The following is a 16,729-nucleotide window of genomic DNA, read 5'->3' as shown; positions in this document are numbered from 1 at the left end:
AGGTAAAAGAGCTGTCCTGCAATGGACTAAGGCTCCCGTGTCTACTTGTCATCTCCCATGCGGCACAGTGTCACTTGCCCCCTTGACTCTTTCCTCTCCTTCCAACTCACCCTTATCTCCCCCTTTACAAGAGGTAATGCAGCCAGGGCTATTCTTAGCTTCAGTTTCAAGCCTGTCTCTGGGGAGCAGTTAAGCGGGGCTCTGTTACATTACACACAGACATTCATGCACTGACTCACAAAGGTGTCTTAAGACACTTCTTTAATAATAATAATAATATCTTTACCTGTGAAGCCAATTTGAAGAAAGACATAAAGTACAAACTTATGTTCCTATTGAAAACTTAAATTAACTAAGTGTTATGCTGATCATGTTAACTAAGCAGGCTGTCTGTACTTGAAATATAACTGGTGACGGCCTCACATCTGATGCAATGAAGAGAAAGCAGTATTCATCTTATATTTTTCATCTTGCAGAAAGCTGATACCTCAGTGGGATTTTTATGGTATTGTCAATAGCATCTGCATAAATCAACAGTAGCTCTATTTTACATTAAGTAGTAAGAACAGGACATAACTTCAATTTATTGTAAAGCAATATATTTTGTACCATGTGTTTCCCATTTCAATTAGGAATGCAATCATATATTTACTAGCTACAAGCTAGATCATATTTCTCTGCTGTTTTACACTAAGAGCTTAAATATATAATTGCTTGTATTTCTATTCTTTTAACATTGTAAAAAAAAAACAGCTTATAGCTCATTTTAAAGGTAGCTTTTAGGGTAACGTAAAGGCGCAAGGTCAAAGAAATGGAATCTGGATTCTTTCATAAAGAAAAAAAGGCCTGTACTTGTGCTCGTATACATTTGCTGTTCCTGCAAACTCTCCATTTAAAAAGTGGAGGTAGCAGCTCTGCATGTGCTGCAGGAAACCCAAACGTGATGCTATTACCTCTTATTTTCCACTAATGTTAATCGAGCCTCTCACTGACAGCTTCATAACTAGATGTTTCATATATATATTCTTTAAGCTATTTTATGTGACTGTCTGAAAATGCCTCATGTTTTTCCTTTAAGGTTTAACCTGTGTGTGTCTACAGTATGTGTATGTACACATTTTGAGATCAGCAACAGCTGAGCCTCCCCCAAAATATATTGCCTATTAAGGTTAAAGGTTAATTGGGCATATACCACTTCATAATGATGGTATTGTCTTACAGACCACATGCAAAATTGGGAGCCAGCTTCAGCCTTATGGAGTGTGTCTGTGTGCGTGACAGTGGAAGAGCTAGGAGGACAAAGATTTTATTTAATTTCATCATTGTTGTCCTAACAAAGACTGTGGCCAAGCAATCCTCTTTTCCTCAAAGTCACTTACACTCATGGAAACTATAATGGAAATACTACAAGGAAGTTAACTGGGGCGCTCTATTTTACACACCTGCAAACATTTGTGACCACAGCTCAGTAGGTATTCAATATGCAGGGCCAGAAGTCATTTGAAGTATGGCTACATTATGTGCTGGTCTACCACATTGGGCTCATGGATGTGTAAAGGAATCTGCAGTCGTTTGCACTGCAGCAGAGCTGTAAGACAGCATTTCTGGTGGTTAATGGCCTCCCATGAGCCTGCATGCTCCTGTTTTACTGTGCAGCCTGTGGGAGGGAGGAGGGGAAGAAGTGATGGTGCTTGAGGGGAAAAAGAAGTACAGAAGCCCAGGGACATAGGAAATGAAGTAAGGACAAGGGGAAAGTTGGCAGGATGAGGGTAGGTAGGAATAAAGAATTTTTATGATGTTGTGTGAAATGGGGAATAAATAATTTCTCCCACTCTGTGTGTGGTGTCTGTGCGTTTTTCACTAGTGTCTGCATGTGGCCTCCAGTGTTCAAAGGTGAGCCATCAAGTTCAGGTTCACATTCACACACATTAATCACCAGCAGGAACCCAGATTGAAGTGCTGCCCTAGCTTCTCTTATATTATCTTCCATTCTGGCAAGCTGGAAAGAAACATTCATCCATTTTCATCACCTTTTCCAGTGAGGCTGTAGCCCATCCCAGCTGTCACAGTGACAGCTGCACAGGTTAGCTTTCTATTGCAGGCTTGGGAAACAAACAAAAATTTGCTTTACCTTTGCAAAAACATGGACCATTTAATGGGTCCATTACAACAAACACAACATGCTCCAATGTTTAAAAAGTGTTGCTATTTATAAACTAGGATGTGGTTGTGATTATTTCACTACTTCTTAACAAAGTACTGGAACAAGCTGTCTCTAAACTCTTTAGTGAAGTGAATAAAAATCATTTGCTTTTAAAATTACTTGTGGGAAACCTGTTTATTTGAGATCAAGTATGAATTTATGAATGGTTTTGTAAAGCCAGCACAGCTTTCAGTCTCTGTATAACTTTGACTCTAATAAAAGGTAAGAGGAAGTTGTGGTTGTACTATAGTACCTCTTTAGTTTATAGAGCTGGAGTCAGTTATAGGGTGAAGAGATGAGCAGCCACACCAAAGTACCCTCACTGTAGTTATATATAGTTTTTGTTCACCCCACCCTGCTTCGTTGGTCCTACACAAACGCAACAGCTTATATGACCTGTTTTCACACCCATGTCTTTGGCTCTGCTTTTCTTTTTCCTCTTTCTAGTTTCACATCTCTGATGTCCATTGTTTCTGGTTAGTGGTTTGGCAAAGCAGTGCATTATGTAGTTTAAGAAAGGAAAAAACACATCATTTAACTCACTGCCATTATTGCTGATATTCAAATTTATATAATTATTTATATCCTATTTAGCTGATAGTTTTTTTTCCCTGATTAACTGTTAAATTGATCATTTTCATTCAATGAAATTGAGCAATTAAGGTTAGAAAGGTTTTCAGTGATTTGACTTTTAAATATTAGTAGCTGAAATGAGTCTAAATTCACGGAAAGAGTGAGAGAAAGCACGAAACAGAGAGAGTGAGAGATGAAAGAGCACTGACAGCAACAGGATGCATGGACAGTGTCACAGGGGCCAGTATTGTGTGCATTTGGTTGAGGCCTCCCGCAGTGCTGTGAATGTTTTCTCCATGCTGCCCTGGAGTGTGTGAGGGGTCAGAGCCAAATGGACACTGTGGCCATTGTCCTGAAATGGCTAACTACTCATTTGCTCTTAGGCTAGACAGATGACCAGCTGTCCTGCATGACTTATAATCAGTCTGTGTGTTTGTGTGCAAGCATTTTTTTATAAACATGTTGCAACATTTTATCAGTTACAGTCCTGGTGTTAATACCAAAGAAATCTCTTTACTTTTATTATTGAAGATGTGATGCTTTTACTATAAAATTTGTAAAACTTGTGTAGTAAAACTAAAGAGAAATTAATTCCAGCATGCTTTGATTGTAGTGGGAAGACCTATGGTTCTCATTTTGTTAAAAGGTCCTGTCAGGTAGTAAATGCTTAAGCTGCAATAAAACATTACATAAACATGTCTTTAATATTAAGTGGATAAAAAGGCAGTAAGTGCTAATATGTAAATTTATGTGCCCTCTCACTCCAACTTAAGCTCCAACTGCCCCCAAGCCCCCCAAAATGTTTATAATATTTCACTCTTAATTTTCAATTTTATTAATAACCCTCACTTTTTTATCCTCTCGCTTTTACTGTGTGGTTCACAAGGTTGTTTTGGGGGTTTCTTTGGTCCTACCATGGCTACCATGTGGCACTCCTGCTTTGAGTATAAATCACCCCCTTGTCAGATACAAACGGTAACCACCTGTGACAAAATGCCCTGAGGGAGTGGCGAAACTAGAGTGGACGAATAGATGACATGGCTTCTTTTCTGCTCTTCCACTGTTCTTTTTTTGTTGGACAAAATATTCATTACTTAAAGGAAAAAATTATTTTATACCACTGTGAAAATATTTTGTTTCGTGAGGATCCAAATACAGTATACGCAGTAGTGAGGACAAAAAGTAACAGTAGTGAAAGTTACTCACACATAAATAAAAAATAACCCATCTATTATCTTCCAGTCCTATCCCAGCTATCAATGGACAGGTCACCAGTCTATCACGGGGCTAACACACAGAGACAGACAAGCATTCACAAGCACACCTGTGGGCAATTTAGAATCATCAGTTCACCTAAACTCATTAATTGTATGACTTTGGGAGGAAGCCTGAGTACCCAGAGAGAACCCACACAAACACAGGGGAGAACATGGAAAAGCCACACAGTAAGATAAGATAAGATAAGATAAAACTTTATTAATCCCTCGGTGGGTTCCTCTGGGAAATTCGGTTTCCAAAAGCACAGCACCGACAGAAGTTACAGTTACAGAATATTATATATACACACACACACACACACACACACACACACACACACACACACACACACACACACACACACACACACACACACACACACACACACACACATATATAAATACAGAGACATATATAAATAAAATATACGAAGGGGATAAATAGAATAAATAGGAATAAGTAAGGTCCCAGCCAGATGGTGGAGCTGAACTCTTTTGTGCTGTGAAGCAACAGTGCTAACTACTGCACTAACATGGTACCAAACTAAAGCACAGGGATTTATGTGTATGAATAGATAAAGATTTATGTTCATTCTGGGAAAATCGAGTGATAAAAAAGCCAAAAAAAACATTATTATTCATGCCGAACAAGTTTTGTCACCTGAGTTCAGGAAGTTCCTCTCAGGTTGCCGTTACCTTATACCTCAGTGTAGAACAAACAGACAGAGCTCACTTAGATTAATATTTCTGTGTTTGTTAATTTTTAGACATTTCTTCTTGTTATTCTAATGTATTTATTTATTTATTTATTGACCTCAGTGTTGTTGACATGCAGCAGTGCTTGTGATTAGGTATTGTGTGACTTTGACTTTGATTTGTTGGATCTGTTGGATCCAACCAATATTACTGCTTCTTCTATGGTGGACTGGCTGAAGCCCAAGAGAACCAAGTAGCTGTCTGGAATCAGAACATGGATGAATTTTTATTTAATTTAAATTTAGGAACAGAGGAGATGACAGTTTATTCTGACTGTGAACCATTTGAGCTCACAGCCAACTTGGAATTAAGAGAGGTGTTAGTCTGTAACAAAGCTGACAAGATGTTGACACTTTGTACCAGCCCGGCGACTAGTGGTCTCAGGCATTGGAACAAGTAGGCTAGATTAGGAGGAAAGACTGAAGGAAGCTTTAACTAAAATTCACTGAGCGATTAATAATAATAGTTTGATAATTATGCACACATAATTATAGAGGACAAAGGACAGAAGCAGTAATATTTTTCAACTGAAACAGAAAACAACACAATAACCCATATTAAATAAACTTAACAAAACAGCAAACATCATTACAAATCAAAAAGCTGAGCGCACGCTGACCCCAGCCCAGCAGAACTTCGACAGGTAACAATTCTCTGATGAGCAGACAATTCTCTGTTTCCACCTTTTCAGACAATGTTGTGATCACCTCAAAGTGTTTTGGGGCTGTTTTGTTGTTTATTCTTTTTCTTTTTTTGTGTTGTCAGCTTTATGTTCCTACTAAAAACTAAAAGAAAGATTATATGTGTGTCCTTATTGCCTAGCCTAAGGTTTATATTGTTAACTGGTAATTATGTGACAGCGTGTTTCGGGTCATTTTATGGAGTAACGAGAACGTAATTACTTTCTCTGGCAATTAATTAAGTAATGCACTGCATTTTTTATACAACAACCACGACACTGATTACAATTAGGACTTAGTATGTAAATCTAAGAGTTACAGTAATTAAACCAAGACCATTTTAAAACTCTAAGTCTATAGTCAGCTCAATGACATCTCAATTGCTCAGCTTCACATACACTGTTGGTGTACACAGTTAGAAAAAACGTGTCACTTAGAGTTTCTCAGATTATTCAAAAACTCCATGCAATGTATAAGATTAACATTTATGAATGCCACTTAGACTGGATTTTAAAAAATCCACGACTTACTGGTAATTGAACCAAACAAGCTTCTTGTGCTTTTAAAGCAGCTTATTGTCCAAAACACCTGCTCAAGGCCAAAATGGCTTTTTTAAAGGAAACTGCAATTGCTATCAGTATTGGACACACCTAAGCTCCTCAGTTTCTAGTCACCTACAGTCTAAAAAGTCCACAAGTCCACTGCAGATTCAGTTACCAAACATTTCCGTCTCAGGTTAAAAAAATAAACAGTTAGGCTGAGCAGGCCAGATTAGAGAGAACAGTGTGTATTTATATACAGCTGAGGACAAGAAGTGCATACTGAAGCTCTAATGCCCTACAGATGGTTCCACTCTAATGAACTACATAAGGTACCCTGTCTCTATCCCAGCAATTTGATATGCTGAAGCTTGACCAGAGCTCTGATATGTCTGCGTAAACACAATGGGAGGATGCACTCTAAAAACCTGAGAGGGATTTACAATGTCAAATAACATATTTTACATCTCACAGACAGCATTTAAACTGAAATAAACAACAACTTTTCTTTTTCTTCTATTGTTTTGTTTAAAATTTTAGGGTCTGTATCCTGCATTATAAAGTGCTTTGAAGCGACAGTTGTGAAGTGGTACTATATAAATAAGACTGAATAGAATTAAATTGAATTTAACTGAATTTAATTGAAACTATTCTTAATAAGTAAAACTGATGAGAAAATTCCCAGTAAAGCAAATACCATAAAAACATATGGTCTAACCCATATGGAAAAGATATATATAAATCTTATAAAGTTTGTATCTGTCTTATGTGAAACTTTTATGAAAAGCATACAAGAGTGAAAACAGATATAAGATCCCTAGAAAAATTATATAAATGAAACTTGTATGTTTTGAATACTTACTAAAACAATATATGAAAGTGTCCACTTCATATAAGCCTTATTTGATTCACTATATGAAGTAGGCCACATTTTATGCAAGTCTTTTATAAGTTTTGTCTATTTATTTTCCATATGGGAATAAATGAATGCCTCAAGGAAAATCCAGACTAATTGTTGACAAGATGAAAATCTGTATGGAAACACCAGCTCTTTGCATGACTGCACACACAAGGTACCATGTCAGAGATGGCTTTCAACATGCAGCTACATCTGACAGAGTTCAGTGGGTGTCCTTAGACATGATGCCCAATAACTGTGGTAATTAAGGAATTTCACAGAAGACTCTTGCAGAGGGAAGTTTGAATTTTAACTTATACTTCACATTGTAAAAGGTGTATTTTATCCCAATCATAGATTTTTGGGCTTGGGACAGGTAAGCTGTCCCAAGCCTTTATTAAAAGTTTTCCCTGGCATACTTGGAGAGTTTTTTCTATTTTATTTAGTTTTTAACGGTTTGACTTGAGATTATAAACACTATCTTGACTATTTGATATACTGAAGCTTGACCAGGCTTTTGCTAATGTCTGTGTAAACGTTCTTGGAGGAAATACTTTATGCAGCAATTCGTCAGAGATTAACTGTAAGATAATAATCAGTTTGTCATGGTCTCAAATTTCCAAGTAGAGGAAAGGAATTTTGTCTCAATTCATCCAGGATTATTATATTTGTGTGCTGTGCAGTTTCAGTGCTGCAAGCAATTAGTCCTTAGTATTTTGTTGATGCTGAACATAAAGATGGGATGTAAAAGACATTTTCAAACGTTGTCACTTCTCCAAAAACTATTCCATAAGATACAATTTGACACTGTAGGGAAAAGGATAAAAGTAGATAACATCCCCCAAAAACGTACAAAGTCAAACCTTTAAAGCAGCTTTTTGGGTTACATACAAAATAATAGTTTATCATTTATCTCATGCATCCTCCTGTGGATCCCCAAATGGAGCTTATATCCTATTGAAGCTGCAGTTTCAAACTACGGAGTACCTGGAGAAAACCTACACGGGCACAGGGAGAACATGCCAACTCCACACAGAAAGGTTAGAAGTTATGTCATCACAATTTTATCCCCCTTTTTAATGTCCAGTCGCATTCATTTCTCTCTTCACTTTTCCATTACCAAGGTAGTTAAAGGCCATCTGCAGAATCTTGATTGTGCGGTGCTCTTTTACAATGGAGGTCGGAGAAATGTCACATATCCGAAATGGCTGAACACAAATATGCTTTATTACTAGTCAAAGGTCTGCTATGGTCCGTGCATGTGGAGTATTTAAAAGTTCACATTAACATCCTCACACCAAAACTCTATTCATTCAATCAAAACTGCTGATTTCACAGAAGTTCTACTTATAACTTTAATTACTCAACAGTGTCCAATTTAGGCGATTAAGTTTAATTTTAAGCTTGTAAACATTCTAACGGGGTCTACTGCTCTTCTGTTGTTAAGCCACAAATCACACTGGAGCCTTGAGTAGCTGTTGTTTACCAAGTGCACCAACACTATGCTAATCTGTGCAGACATACAATTATCTCTAAAGACTTTGTACTGTCTCTTGGCTATTTGTTCCTTGATTTTCATTAGACTCGTGACTTTTTGGTGAGCTTAAATTATCCTGCCATTTGGAGTAATTTGATTTAAATTAGACATTGCTGAAAAAAAATGGGTCACAGGCGATAAAGGATTCATCTGTGGTTTTTATGTAGTGCTAGATTGGATCATTCTTTCTCGCTCTGCTACATTATGAAGAAAGGCAGGAAAGACAGTAAAACAGTTAGTACAGAGGGGCTTTGTACAGGTAATCAAGAACACACACATTCATCCATGTATAGACACACACACACATCTCCCAGCACCATGGCGGCAAGCAGTCCCACTCCATTAGGGGTAAAAACACCAGAATTAAATGCTGCGTGCTTGTGGTTTTTAATTTAGCGCGCTGACAGCCATCCAATAGTCCTGTGGTGACACTGGATAACTTCATGACCCTGGTGAGCGCAGCCTGGGACAGGGACCAGGACAGACACCCATTTCAGCTTCTACCCACTCTACATAGACACACATTTAACTGAAAATGATTTTGTAAGAATTGAGTCACTTTTGCAGCCATTTGATCAATAATTCCATCCATTTATTTTAGGGGCATAATTGAGTTGTTTATCATGTTGTGAAATCATTCATGTGGTAAAAAAATAATAACAATGGTAAAAAATTTTAACAGTTACTCACACACCTTATGCCAAGTCTGCATTGGTTGCTGTGGTCTTAGTAATGACCTGATTTTAGAAATAAATACTCACACTACTAGACAGCAATAATACCAACCCCAAATGACTGCATGCATGTATACATTGTTGGAGACAACTTAAGCAGAAATGACTGCATAGTACTAAATAAAAACATAGCTTTAGACTCATTATTTTTGATGTTTTTTTTTTCTTCAAATGTGCTGCAAGAGACATGCATAATACCTGGCAAAAGCTTTGACCCACTCTTGATATTTTTCTGTAAAGGAACCAGACTTTCTTGTAATCTTTGTAAAGTGGTCTTGAATGATAATTCTCCAGACTTTCTGAACGTCTTTTAAGCTCTTTCTTTTTACATTAATCACCTTTTTATTCATTTCCAGTCAATTCATTATACCTTGTGTTTGTTAAGATACTTCACATTGAACTATGAATCATTCCAGCATGTTGTGTTTATACATAACAGACAATATAGATTAGAGCCAGTTTTAAATTGTATACCTGTGACTAGCAGTTGCAAAAACCTGTTGGAAAAACACATAATTATGTCCCCATTTCTCTAGTTGATTCTATGAACAATGCCAAAGTTAACACAGTTTGACAGGCATAAAATAGTATTTTGCTGAACAGTATCTGAGAGTCATGTCCTTAAGAAATGGAAAAAAAAAATCAAGAAAAGATAGGACCAGAGAGGCTTGTTTTTTGAACGCTTATCAGAAATAGTCTCAATGGAAGAAACCATTCTTAAGGAGTTGAAACAGTGATCAGTAGCAACAGATATTATGGCGTGATGAACACAAAGAGAGGTAAGACGGTGAGTGTCCGCAGCCATCTGTAAAAATGGTGGAGGTTTTGTCATGATTTGAGGCTTTATTTCAGCCAGTTGTGTTGGAGATGAAAAGAAAACCTATGGAATTATAAATGCAGAAAAGTATGGTCAGATAATATCAACCACACATTATTATCTGGAAAGTGACGTGCACTAGTGTCTTTCTACGCCACAATTGCAAACACACTAATGCATGAATAGACAAACAAAAAGTAAGGCACACCCAAAGCCCTGGCCTCAATATTATTGAAGCAGAGTTGGATCTTCTTGACAGAGAATACAACAGAAACCAGCCAATAAAGAAAGCTTTTTATTATTCTACATCCTAGGTAACTATTTGCGAAGGCTACCTGAAGAAATTAAAAGCTTGTCCAAAAGAGTTCTGACTGTGTTAAAGAACAAAGGTGGCCATGTTAACTTATGTTTCAATAAATCACTGTACTTATTTAAAATTTTCTTAAAAAATAAAGAGAAATGAGGGCTGGCTCAAGATTTTCCACAGTACTGTATATAAAAACAGTTACCTTAGTTCCACTATTGAGACATGATGAAAACAGCTCTTTTTCTGTCTTTGTGGAATTTAAAGCTTGTGGTGTGGTTTCTTTACTTATCATTGGCTAAACAGTATCCTAAGTTCACAATACTAACATGCTCTCAAGGGGTCTTACGGGGTTTATGAACTTGTCAGAGCTCACAAAGATGGGTTGGGTCAAAAGCTTGAATTGAAATTTTATTGTATTCCAAAATGAATCTATACTCCTCTCTCACATCTATTTGTAATAATACAATAGGAGTACTGTACTAACACATACGACTCACCATAGTTGTGACATCCTGTATCATAGTTTTTGCATCTTCTGATATTAATTTAATAATGCAAACAGACAGAATTAAATAAATCTAAACATATAAGATTACATGTGGGTTGACAGAATTTTCACGCGGTGTCATCCATCTGTTTTTACTTTATGAGACTAATATGTGCAAATAAATTAAGTGTAGGAAATGCTGCCTCAGAGGTGGCCTTTCTGGGATGTGAGCTATTTTAAAATTGCTTGCTTTGTAGGTGCAGGAGATGTGGCTGTTCCATTGCCGCATGGTGGTGACAGTGGATGGTGATGAAAACCACATGCAACACCATGACTTTATGTGGTTCTATTTCTGTGTGTGTGTATGTGTGTGTGTGTGTGTGTGCAAGCTGGTAAGCTCAACGGATTGCAGTCTAGGCCCAGTGGGCATAACATTAATGATCTCTGACAGAGAACTACGCTAATTTGATGTCATGACACAACTCTGCTTAATAGCCGTTGATATTCTTTTATGTGTGAGTGTTTTCTGAATGAGCACTTACAAGAAACAGGTCACATGAAGTCATGAGTTGGACAGTTGGGAAGGAAATATTTGCTGCTCTGTTGGTATATTCTGAATGGTTACCAGGCAGGCTGTTCTACTGTGTACAGCACTTTGGAAAGTTGTAAATCTTTGTCATTTGGGAACCACAAGCTGTACATACTGCAGCCTTTTATATGTCTGTGGCATCTGGAACTCACAGTCAGTCAGACATACTCCATGAATGATTTACTGATGAGTCTTTTTTTATTGGTTCAATCTCAGTGGTACGTTGTTTATATCCTATCACATTCTTATTCCTTTGGGAGGCATTTGCCTGTACAATATAGTTCCCAGTCTACACTCTTCATTCACCTGCTTCCCAATCTCTTACTCTTGCTAAATACTTTGTACTCCCAGGTTCCCCAAGGAACCTGGGAGTACATGCCCAAGGTAGCAGGCGGGCATGCCCAGTATCAGCCCTCTTCTCCTTTGAGACTGGCTGACATCACCACTCTTCTCCTCCCAGGTGCTTTTGTGACACATAACAGTTTTACACATTAGTATGCTTGTTTTTCAATATCGCCTGTAACTATTGAAGAAAGATACACAAATACAAGTGCAATTTACCTTTAAAAAACCCCAGAGAATTAGAAATACTAATGGTATCAATAGTAATGTACAAAGGGCTGATATTACTGCTCGTCTAAACTCATCTTCTGTTACTCCAATCCCCAACACAAAGCTAGACTCATTGCACACTCATCCACATGCGCTCCCATTCACACACCCTGAAGGCAAAGGTTTTCACACACACTCTTTCAAATACCATGGACTCGGAGGAAACATCGATCTGGATTAATAATTGTAAGTGTACACCCTTTTGTTTGTTTCAACGGCATTCTTCCAGCATTATTAGAGGAGATGTGATATGTCAGTGTTTGGTAAGAGATGGGACACTTGTTGGTAGTTATGCAGGGAAGGTCTATTGTCTTGTCGTTGCTAATGTCACGCTGTCGGGGAAAGGAGTTCGGTGATCACATCTTTTGTCATGGCAATAAAAAAAGTCTCATTTACAGTTTGTTGGTGTTGTTGGGGTGATGGAAACTGAGCCTGAAAATTTAGCCTGGGGGGCAGAAGACGTGCTGTATGATATCATAACAAAACCTGGTGCGTTTCTGAGTGTGTACATAACATCATCATGGTAACCAGGAGAGCAACACTGTGTGTGCATGATTTATGATGCCCGGCCAGTTAATGGAATTGTGAAGAGTTCAGTGTTCAGTAATAAACCGGAGGCTTTTATGAAGTCTATGCATTCTGATAATTAACATATTGTTCTTGAGTCTATTGTTTATAAAGGGAAACTATCACAGTACTGAGGGCCAAGACTTTGTGTTCCCCTAGCTGCTCATTGCTTATGTTTGCAGATAAATTAAAAAAAGATCAATGGAAGCTCAGTTCTTGTCTATTTTGCATTATATATGAACACTTTACCTGTATGCAACCAAAGCTTGCTCAAATTTGATTGGTCAAAAGGATTCAAAGTATTCTTCAAGTACTGTAAATTGCAAATGGACACCAGAGCCGATTCTCCATAATCACATGCAGCTGTTTGTGGAGATTATTTACTTAGTAACCTTCCAAAAGTACAGTGTCTTACGTATTTGCTATTTTAGTAATCTTTCTACTGCACACTATAAACTTTGTTGAGCATGTACATTAAACTCTCCCTTCCACAGACACATACCCAAATCTGTAAGTCCGTTCCCATGACCCATCCCCCATTGGGTATTTTTCAGATTGTTAAAGGAATTAAAACTGCAAAAGACTATATGTTGTGTAAATTTTCCAGTCCTCTGGGCAGTATACCCCATGTTTGTGTGTGTTAACAGTGGTCTTTTAAGTCTCTAATTAAAAGCTAAGTTCAAGTGCCTTTAAGTGAGTGGCTGAAAGGCAAGGAAGCTTATTTACTGTCATGTTGCATGCTGGGGACTTGTTAAGAGTGCTGACAGTGGCTCAAGTTGGTCCAAATAGCATGCCCAAATACTCTAACACAAAAAATCCATGTGCTTCGTACACTCGCACACACAGACACGCATGTACACGCACAAGCAGAGAGCAGAGCCTCATGTGTTATAGAGAGCTAGAGATTGCTCACAGCTGCCTGTCTTCAGAAGAGCAAAGAGGAAAACTAAGACAGGGACACTTGGACCACTTATTTCAGCAGGACCACTTGTATATTTGCATGCAGTAACACAAAGTAACGATTAAAAATCAGAATCAAATAAAGAAAACACCATTATTAATGTCCCAGCGCCTGCAAAGTTCTAAATGCACTCTCTAGGATTCACAACATGCTGATTCTCCGTTCTATTTGGGCCAGCATGAACTGAAAACACTTTGTCTCCTGGCATTTGGTCTAAATTTTTCCTCTCACATGGTCAGCTGTTTCAAAGTCAGAACCATGCACACAGCACTGCTTTCTGTGGGCACAATACAACAGAGTACCTCTCATTAAGTGTAGCTGACTGTTACCACATGGAGGTGAGGGTAAAAGGGGTGAATTTAACGCATCTGCTACTTCTCAACCAGGTTTAAATGGTTCAAAAGTTATATCACTATAAAGTTCAAGTTTAAAAAAGCAACTCCATTAACACTGGACAGAAAGCATTGTCTCTTCTTTGGTTTTCTGTCACTCTTCATACAAGTAGCTAAGGCTTAGTTAGCCCTGTGTTTGCTTTTACCCACAAAATGAAATGACAGCTGACCGTGCAACCTGCACAAATGTTTGATCGTTAACAGCTGTTGGATGTTTTATATAAGTCAAAAATTAATCAATATGCATTTCACTGCGTTTAAAGGGCTTGCACATACTGGTGGATTTACCATGATAGAAACATAAAACAAGATTTGGGTAATTACCACCACCGTTAATTTAGGACAGCTGTGCCATAAACCTTCCATTGGATGGTGGTCTGATAGATTTGTTAAGCACTCTTTCATTGAAATAGTTTCACTGAGACTAAATAATATTTAATCACACAGTTTAACTCCAACTTTAAACAAGCGATGAAGGGGCTCTTGAAAAATTGGCCCACTGTGAGTTGTCTCCGGGTTTGTTTCTGAAAAGTGTAAACAAAGGAAAATGCCAAGAAATGCTTTGGGGTTTTGCTATAATCTACATATTAAGCTCAAAAGATAAAATGATTTCCTTCTACGTAAGTCACAATGCTTTTATTAAACAGCAGTAATTGTTAAACTTCGTCACTGTGAGCACATTATAACAGGGCAATTAAATGTTACTACATAAAATTGCTTTAGATCATATGATAAATAAATAAATGACAACATAAATTTAAAGGGGATTTACTACATTGTTGATTTACAGTCCAGAATACACTTAAATGTGCACTGCTTTAAAGTACAAACATCAGTTAGATTGGGATAACTGTGCTTTCAAGTGATAAAGCCCTCTAGCAGGCATATTAATTGTGATGTAATGGTTCAACAGTCTGCATCATGTGGAAGTCAGGGAGGAAAAAATGATCAAAAGGACTGTAGGACTGTGTAATGATAAACCATGATCTTGCTAAAAAATACTGTTCACAACTCAACAATCACTGATCACATCCCACTGATAGGAACATCAGTCATAAAAATGCTTCTGTGAGTCATTCTAAAGGAACAAAGAGACAACAGATCAAGTGATGAAATGCATACAGTACTGAGCAAAAGTTTGTTAACAAAGAATGCTTTCAAAAATTGAAGTGTTATTCATTTGTTTTCATCAATCAACAAAATGCAGTGGGTGAATAAAGGAGAAATCTAAATCAAATCAGTATTTGGTGTGACCACCCAAAACATAATCAATTCCTCTAGGTACACTTGCACACAGTTTTTGAAGGAACTTGGATGGTAGAAATAACCACAGATCTTATGGGGACGTAGGCTTCCTCGCATCCTTCTGTCTCTTCATGTAATCCCAGAAACACTCGTTGATGTTGTGATCAGGGCTCTGATGGGGCCATACCATCACTTCCAGTGCTTCTTGTTCTTCTTTACGCTGAAGATAGTTCTTAATGACTTTGGCTGTATGTTTGGGGTCATTGTCCTGCTGCAGAATACATTTGGGGCCAATAAACAATCAATTATATTTCTGAAAGCATTCTTTGTTTGCAACGTTTTTCACACCCGCCTAAAACTTTTGCACAGTACTGTATCTTAACTGTTTTTGAAATGTGTTCCACCTTTTAACATACACCACTGTAACATTGTACTGACCTGTAAACATCTCCAAGGTTATCCTGAAAAAAGAAACAACAACCCCACACCAGCTCAAATTTCCTTTAACTCACTTCCCGACTAATGGCTTTACGTTAAACTGTGGACTACACGGCAGTTCTCTTTAACAGCAGCTTTTAGTACAAACATTTAGTAGTGTGTTGCTGTATTTACTAAACTGCTTTCCTCAGAGGTCCTTTTGTATATTCCTATTTAATCTCCATCAGTTTCTTTCTCATCTTGCTCATCACTACCCTGCCTTTCATTTGTACTGTTGTTTGCTTCATGTTTTGCTCGTAACACTCTTCAAATCTTTTATTCTCTCTCCATCTTCTGTTACACCACTCACTTCTTTTCATGTCAGCCACACACCATCTCTCAAACCAAAATCCTCCTGGTGCTGACACAGATGGACAATTTGCTAGTTCATGCTTCCTGACCCATTAGGCGAACTTCTCTGCGCCACCGGACGCTTCTGTTTGCAAACTGTGACAAAGTATCAGCATTACCCCTTTCTCTAGATGCACACAGCGTGGAAGAACAAGGGATCTCGGTATGTTTATATTACCCATTATACCCCCACCACGCATTATACCCATTTACTGGTGCATGCAGACAAGCCTGCGCATGCTCTCTCACACATTCACCAAACAAACAAAGGAAAACGTGAGTGCTTGTCTTTATCTATAGTAAAACTTAGTCTGTGACAGTGAAGGACACAGCCCTGTTACATTAACTTAAGTGATGACTTAGCACTTGCTAAAGTTCCCTCAAGGCAAATAATTATAAAATGCAGTCTGTTTCAGTCTCACACAGATTTCCTATTAGCTTAATAAGTCATTAATTTTAGTGGAGTGTTATTAAGATAAAGTTAATGAAGGTAAGACTAATTAAGACATGATAAATTGACATGTCGGTTACACCCATTTACATATTATCTATCGCCTCCGACTTATCTGCTTTTACTGCAGAATGCTTCCTAAATTAAAATGACATCCAGCTCATTTATCTTGGAGATTGACATTTGCAGGAAGTTTGCAGTTGGTTTCTTTGGCTGAGCTCAGTACTTTGACAGATCAGCATCTTCGGGCTTCTCCAGAACTGCAGAAATACCAGCGTCTGACTTGCTGTTTGTAAT

This window comes from Copadichromis virginalis, linkage group LG7, assembly GCF_057382275.1.
Source record: "Copadichromis virginalis isolate Kocher_CV1m ecotype Utaka linkage group LG7, C_Virginalis_male_GT1.1, whole genome shotgun sequence".
Classification (NCBI taxonomy): Eukaryota; Metazoa; Chordata; class Actinopteri; order Cichliformes; family Cichlidae; genus Copadichromis; species Copadichromis virginalis.
The sequence above is the reverse complement of the archived record's forward strand: the minus strand, read 5'-3'. Positions refer to the sequence as shown.